The sequence below is a fragment of the Engraulis encrasicolus genome, chromosome 20 (genome assembly GCF_034702125.1).
Source record: "Engraulis encrasicolus isolate BLACKSEA-1 chromosome 20, IST_EnEncr_1.0, whole genome shotgun sequence".
Taxonomy (NCBI): Eukaryota; Metazoa; Chordata; class Actinopteri; order Clupeiformes; family Engraulidae; genus Engraulis; species Engraulis encrasicolus.
This window is the reverse complement of record NC_085876.1, coordinates 2,539,440-2,547,271: the sequence shown is the minus strand read 5'-3', so window position 1 is coordinate 2,547,271 and position 7,832 is coordinate 2,539,440. Positions and strand designations below refer to the sequence as shown.

Here is a 7,832-nt window from a genome sequence, read left to right as displayed (position 1 = left end):
TATCTGTCTTTCTATACATCTCTCTCTCTCTCTGTCTCTCTCTCTCTATTCTAAACATTGCATATATAGGCTACCCATTATCTTTCAGGAGATAAATGGATGGGAGAACGGGGAAGGGGATGAGAGTTTTATGATGGACATGTGTGTGTGGATCTGGATTCAGAACTGTTCCGGAACTGCTGAAAACTGGATCTGATTCTCTCTGTGTGTGCATGTGTATTGTATGAAAGCATGTACACCCTTAAAAGAGATTGGTTAAAAAAGTGACTAATCTCGTTGGTTGAGGCAATATTGGTCAAATTAACTGTGACATTGGTAACTATTAAACAAACAAATTGGTTATCTAACAACTAATATCATTGGTTAAGAACAAATTGGTTGATTTAACAAAGATATTGGTTAACTTTAATAACAGATTGGTTGAAAAATGACTAATATCATTGGTTAAGCAAATGTTAACTAAGAGATTGGTAACTGACGCAGGTCTGACGCTCAACGTCAAGTACGTAACTCTGCTTCTCAATTTTCTGACAAAGCCGCCATCTTGGTGCTGCAGGAAAAAGCCGTTTGAGATATTGGTGGAATTCAAACACTTTGTGAGGTAAGTTCGTTTATTTTCAATGTTTCGTTAATAATTTCAAGACAATGCCAAATATACAGTGAATAACGAAACTGTTTCTTGTTCAGGATGGTAATTTGCAATGAATTTGTCTTCAGACCATACCTCCGCTAACAGGCCACTATTATAACTACCGGTATGCTAACTTAGCCCTNGGTTGTTTTCACAACTTTGTTGGAAAGTTTGTGTTTTGTTAGAAACAAACTCTACGAAATGTACAATATAGATTTGCTCCGAAAGAGCTATAAAACTTGTCCAGTGGTGCCAAAACACCCATGTCAGAGTCAAGACCTAGCTAAATGTCCGCTAGCAACATAGCTATCAGTGGTTTCTGGAGGAGGGCCGAAGGGAGTGCTTCCCCGCCGGCCAGAGATTGTTTGCGCCGGCCTCTTCACCTGAAAGAGCTAGCGCTGCATGATGAGGTGGTTCGCTAGCAACAATTAGCTATAGTCTAACGGTTAAATCATGTTGCCTTTGTTGAGGGATGTTTGAAATAGCCCGATGTATTCATAACTGAATATTGGTTTCTTGTTAGAAACGAACACATTTTGGATATAATTTTGTTCTGAAGTTACAACATGCCAAGTTAGTGTTGTAAGACTGTTGGCGCCAAAGTTAAGAGCTAGCTAAATGTCCGCTAGCAACATTAGAGCTAGCCAAACTGAATAATGAATCTCTTGTCCGCTAGCAACATTAGCTAGCTAAAGTCTTTTTTTTTGTTAGAAACGAACTCCCTTTGAGTATAATTATGCTCTGAAGATATCCAGTTAATGTACTTGAGCCAAAGTAAAACACAAATACCAGAGAGAAGAGCTAGCTAGAAGTTCGTTAGCAACATCAGCTTATCTTTTAGCTGACTCAGAAGCTTGAAGTAGCCACAACTTATGCCTGATTTTTATTGTTAGAAACGAACTCATTTTGACTATACACTTGCTCTGAAGTATGTTTTAACACATGTGCCTTTCCCTGTTCGTTGTGTAAAGGAAGTGAGTAAGTAAACTGATTCTGAACTTGTTATTGTGCACACAGTGTGCTGTTTTGTCCCATTCTGTTACTGCCAACTCTGTGGGCTGTTCTCTCTGTGGAGAAACCACTGTCAGCCATCAGATCGTGTTCTTTTCAATAAATAGGCATTACCTATTTGACAGATTTCTCCTGAAATAATGAGCCCAGAAACACCCAGATGTGTAGGGTGCTTTTTTTGGCTTAATCAAAGATGCTTAATTTGTATGGTTACTGCAATAAATATTTAGATTTCTTTGCCCATCCTTTTTGGATCTACTAGTAGGCCTAGTGATTTTAGAGGTCTTAACAAGTGGGCTATGCATCAGATTTCATTTCAAGTGATGAGTAAAATATCCAGAAAGATATATAATCAGTTCTTTTTGCCCTCTAGCTTAGCACACTGAATTCTTTGAGCCATCTGGTGTCAATCAGTGTGGGAAAATGATCAATGAAAACAATTTAAGAAATGCATCTTATAGATGTTTCATATTGTAGGCCTATTCAGCCTATTGTGTCATGGTGGTGTTATCATTTTTCAAACTTTATTTTTGTGTAATAATTAGGCATATTGATACATAATCATGTTCATGTTTTGTGCTGTCTTGCTTTGCAGATGACAGAATATTGCTGAAGGATCCTACATGGAAGCTGGCTGATTACACGGAGTGATTCCTCTGGTGTGGTGTACCTCAGAGAAATAAACACTGTTGCAAGAGGTGAGTTTAAGTTTATAAAGTCACACAAAACCTATCCATGTATTTTTAAAAAGTCAAAGTTCTAACTTGCTCTGTATTTCATGCTGTCAATATGAGATGCATACTAATGTTGTGTGTTATTATTGCAGCTGAGAAGATGGCCAAGATATCCTTATTGCTGGATGGTAGCGTAGTGGACCATATCTGCAAATGCTTCTGAACATTGACAGAATTTCTAAAGGTTAGCAACCATTCATAAATTTACACCACATGTATGTGTGTTTCAAATGTCTTAACAGTTTGAAGCACACACTGTTAATCAGAGATGCGTCCTGTTCATGCCGTGTGTTATTTTGAGAGGATAGTTAAGGAATAATGGCAGCTGCCTGGTTACAGTACATTGATCCCCTTTGTAGCACCATGTCTAAAAATGCTGAGAAAAATCAGTTTGTAAATGTAAGCATTTTTTTAATAACTCTGCACCAAATGTGTGTTTCAAATGTCTACTATCTAACAGTCTGAATAACACACTCATACATGACATGACCAATATGTTATGTGCTCGGAGCGACAGTTTACAAACGCACCCTTAGTGCCTTCTGCTGTTAGGCCAATGACACTGAGCCCACCGTTTCATTGATTGGAGTATTTGGGTTACATTTTGTCAATTTGTTGTATTTTCCAGGACCGTTGAGGACTCCTCCTCTATGCGTGACATCTTAGATTAGATTTAGATTTAGATTTAATTTCAAGTGATGAGTAAAATATCCAGAAAGATAGATAATCTGCTCTTTTTGCCCTCCAGTTTAGCACACTGAATTCTTTGAGCCATCTGTTGTCAATCCGTCTGGGAAAATGATCAATGATATAAAACAAACAAACAAAAAAACATTTTACATGTATACAGACATGTATCTTTTAGATGTTTCATACTCTAGGCCTATTCATCATCATATTGTGTCGTGGTGGTGACGGTGTTATCATTTTTCATTATTTTCTTGTAATAATAAGGCCTATAAATGCATAATCATGTGTTATGTGCTGTCATGCTTTGCAGATGACTGAGAATATTACTGAAGGATCCTACATGGAAGCTGTCTGATTACACTGAGTGATTCCTCTGGTGTGGTGTACCTCAGAGAAAATAAACACTGTTGCAAGAGGTGAGTTTAAGTTCATGAATTCACACAAAACCAATCCATGTATTTTATAAAAGTCAAAGTGCTAAACATGCTATGTATTTCATGCTGTCAATATGAGATGCAAATTAATGTGTGTTGTGTGTTAATATTGTGTGCAGGTGAGAAGATATCCTTATTGCTGGATGGTTGCTCTCTGGTCGTACTTGAGCCCCCTGGACCATGTCTGCAAATGCTTCTGAACATTGACAGAATTTCTAAAGGTTAGCAACCATTCACAAATGTACACCACATGTATGTGTGTTTCAAATGTCTTAACAGTTTGAACGACACACTGTTAATCAGAGATGCATCCTGTTCATCTTTTGTGTTATTTTGAGAGGATAGGTCGCCAGCGACCCTATTCACTTGCTGAAAATGCTTAAACGCATAAAAAAACATTGCTATGACATTACATAGAGCCATAACGCTGCACTACAGGGTTAAGGATGGCAGCTGCCTGGTTACAGTACATTGATCCCCTTTGTAGCACCATGTCTAAAAATACTGAAAAAAAAAAACAGTTTCTAAATGTACCGGTAAGCAAATTTTAATAAATCTGCACCAAATGTGTGTTTCAAATGTCTACTATCTAACAGTCTGAATAACACACTCGTACACAGTGGTGGACAAAGTAAAAGTACTTTTGTGGTGTAATTACAACAGTAGCACATGATATTACATAGCTGTTACACCGTTTGCTCCAGTATACCTACCTATTGAGATAGACTGTGTTATTACTGAAAAACAATAAAAACCTAACAAGAACCCACCACAAACTCAATCCAACCTGTGCAGAATCAGCTCATCGTAAGACAAGTACATTGGTCTACTTTTTACTCAGATAAGTTACCTGTGTTGGAAAGAAACTGTTTAAAAACAAAAAAAAAACTTTTACTTTTACTTTGTCCACCACTGCTCATACATGACATTACCAATTGTTGTGTGCTCAGAGCGGCAGTTTACAAATGCACCCTTGGTGCCTTCTGCTGTTAGGCCTATGACACTGAGCCCACCGTTTCATTGATTGGAGTATTTGGGTTACATTTTCTCAATTTGTTGTATTTTTCAGGATCGCTGAGGACTCCCCCTCCATGCGTGACATCTTTGAGAAATTTCCACGCTTTCTGGAGATGCCAAGTTTGGTACGTCTGCCAGACATTTTTTAACCTTTATTTAGAAAGAACAAGTCACGATATAGTTGTGTGCATTGTTGATTTTGGCTATACTTGGTGTTAATTAAGCTTCCAGATACTGCATGATTTATACCGTTCACTCAGTAGAGTAAAGCTTTCTATATAACCTGTTAAAACAGGGCGTTATAAATTTTGTGGTTACCAGAATGGCAATTACTGAGTCGCAGTGCATTACTAAAGGCCCTATGTTATGTCATAGTAGAGTAGTACTGGCAATTAACCTTTCAATGACTATTACAGCATGTTTCAGATGGTATGGCGTGCATTATGGGGCTAAGCACCATTGATGTATCTCTCTCTCTCTCTCTCTTTCTCTCTCTCTCTCAAATCTTAAAAATTCTTTCAGACTGGAACCAACTTTGCATCCCTCGGCACTGACACTGAGAAGGTTTCAAGGACCCCACTACTAGGAGGCGAGAGTTTGACACGGCATTGTCATCACTGCCATGGATGACAACGTAACCATTCCTGTTGCTGATTGCCTGACTTGCGCAGTGACAAGCTTTTCATGCTCTACTGGGTGTGTAACTTGGCATATCCACCACAGTTTAACTCTGTTTTTGCCTCTTTTGAATATGTGTACGATATAACCATCTCAACCAACACGTGGGCCAAGGTACTGGAACATTTCTCACTTTAAGTTGCTCTGTAGTCACTGGACATTTTTTTAAACATCTACGCAGTCACCACCACTCCACACCATGTGCATTTTAATTACTTCTGATTCCACTGACATGCAGACTACATCCTATGCAATTTCAGGTAATTTACCTGGTACTGGAGAAACAGCATTGTATGCCATTCTAAGTGATACTTGCCTCGTTGTTTTGCAAAAATGTACTGTTCTTTGAATATAACTTAAAGTAAGATCATGTTGACTCTGAGGTTTTCTCCGGTTGTCAAGCACAACCTTAACGTTTTGTAAGTAAGTAATAGTCACAGGATATGCATGCATTTGTAATTTGAGCACAACCTTAACGTTTTGTAAGTAAGTAATAGTCACAGGATATGCATGCATTTGTAATTTGAATTTTCGTTGAAAACGGCTCACCAAGCATAAAATGTTACCTCTGCTTTTGATTTTTCTTTTTTTTTAAATGTCCCTTAATACCAGCCTGTCTTTTTGTTGTGTCCACACAACTTTACCATCATCAGTGTTGGGAAGGAACAGATTGCTGTAAGTTACTGTATCCCCATCCTTTCAGATCAGTGCTTTAAAGCCTTTTGAAATTAAATTGTTAATAAACTTTGTGAAAACAAACTCAAATCTTGGTTATTGGTTATGATTGATATAGCTTTGAAACTGTTAATTTGAAGTGAAGTAATTGCAGTGTCCATCTAACCAAGCAAATCGGTTAAAATTTTAACCAATATCTGTGTCGGACACATATTAATCGAACAAATTGGTCAAAACAACCATTGGGGGATTGGTACATTTTTGACTTATAAAGATTGGTTAAACATAACCAATCTATTGGTCAAAACAACCGATATGGAATTGGTTAGTTTTTTAACCGATCTAGATTGGTTGAAATTTTAACTAAAGTCTAATCGGTTATTTTGACTAATATTTCTCTCGGACACATATTAATCGAACAGATCGGTTAAAAACTACTAATTTTTTGTTTATTTTAACCAATCTTTTTTAAGAGTGTAGCCTACTATATACAGTATATTTTTGCCACAAAATGTATGCAGCATCATACCATGACACACACACACACACACACACACACACACACACACACACACACACACACACACACACACACACACACACACACACACACACACACACACACACAGACACAGACACACAGACACACAGACACACACACACACACACACACACACACACACACACACGTTTCAAGCTTGTGTGGCATTTATTAAAACACGGCTCTGGGGAAATTATGAACAAGAGAAAAACACCAAACGAACATGTCCAATACTCTCTCTGCAAATTACTTTTCTCTTTTCCTTTGTTTCATCTTTGCTCTCTCTCTCTCTCTCTCTCTCTCTCTCTCTCTCTCTCTCTCTCTCTCTCTCTCTCTCTCTCTCTCTCTCTCTCTCCTCTCTCTCTCTCTCTCTCTCTCTCTCTCTCTCTCTCTCTCTCTCTCTCTCTTTCCAAATAGCCAGCATTTACTGTGAACAATACTGAATATGATTAATGAGATTAAACAATTACTGTTATCACAGTGTGCGGGCGTTGAGAAATGTGTGGGCGTCCCCCCATAAAGGTCTGTTGAGACACTAAGGCCTATTTAGATTGTGTTTTGCTGTTTATCCAAAGCTATGTATACTCGACAGCCAGTTTGGAGCCTTATACTGTATAAGTGTGTCAAAACACAACGGGTGTGTGTGCGTGTGTGTGTGTGTGTGTGTGTGTGTGTGTGTGTGTGTGTGTGTGTGTGTGTGTGTGTGTGTGTGTGTGTGTGTGTGTGTGTGTGTGTGTGTGTGTGTGTGTGTGTGTGATTAAGTATCAGTGCAGTAACATTCCCCCTTTCCAATACTTGAAGCAGAGGTGGGCAAACTCAGGCCCAGGGGCCACATGTGGCCTGCTGAGCCATTTCATCTGGCATGCAGAGCCTTTACAAGACATACCACTTCTAAATCCAATATAATGCTGTCACCCAGCATTCTTAAAATCAGGGGTATCACTGCTTTGAGATTAACCACGCTTTTGTATTTATCTAAGCACATTTCATTACAATGTGCAGGTACTGTATGTAATAGCCGTAACGTTATTTCAGCGTACATTATTTCGTAGTACTGACACACATTGCCTGTAATCTGGACATTAAGCCAACATTCTAAGCCCAATGTGCCCCTGGGGCCAAAATAACTGCTCACCCCTGTGGTATGGTACAATACCACACCCCTCTGAAGTACACACATCATTTAAAGCATGGTGCCTTAGTGTCCCCAAAGTAGTGGATTTGAGGGCCGTGTGTGGAACACTTTCATTTGCCTTGACCTGGCTTTATTTATATTGATCCACTCAAACAGCAAATTAGCCGTGTGTGTGTGTATGTGTGTGTGTGTGTGTCAGCCCATCTCCCAAAATACACACACACACTAGTGGTGTGGATCGGCACTGCCCTCACGATCCGATTCGATCACGATTCGGGAGGTAGTA

At 38.8% G+C, this 7,832-nt stretch overlaps 1 long non-coding RNA gene across 3 annotated transcripts; it reads left to right on the top strand.

The window, feature by feature from the left end:
* Nucleotides 1-251: 251 nt before the first annotated feature.
* Nucleotides 252-5,960, top strand: LOC134436113 (uncharacterized). 3 transcript variants are annotated; one of them, XR_010032159.1, is made up of 6 exons: nucleotides 252-601; nucleotides 2,238-2,560; nucleotides 3,377-3,482; nucleotides 3,620-3,721; nucleotides 4,570-4,642; nucleotides 5,040-5,960. It is a non-coding gene; the product is annotated as an uncharacterized LOC134436113 (long non-coding RNA). The 3 variants fall into 3 exon arrangements; XR_010032160.1 differs by lacking the exon at nucleotides 252-601 and having other exon boundaries at nucleotides 793-2,340; nucleotides 2,469-2,560; XR_010032158.1 differs by lacking the exon at nucleotides 252-601 and having other exon boundaries at nucleotides 797-2,560.
* Nucleotides 5,961-7,832: the final 1,872 nt, after the last annotated feature.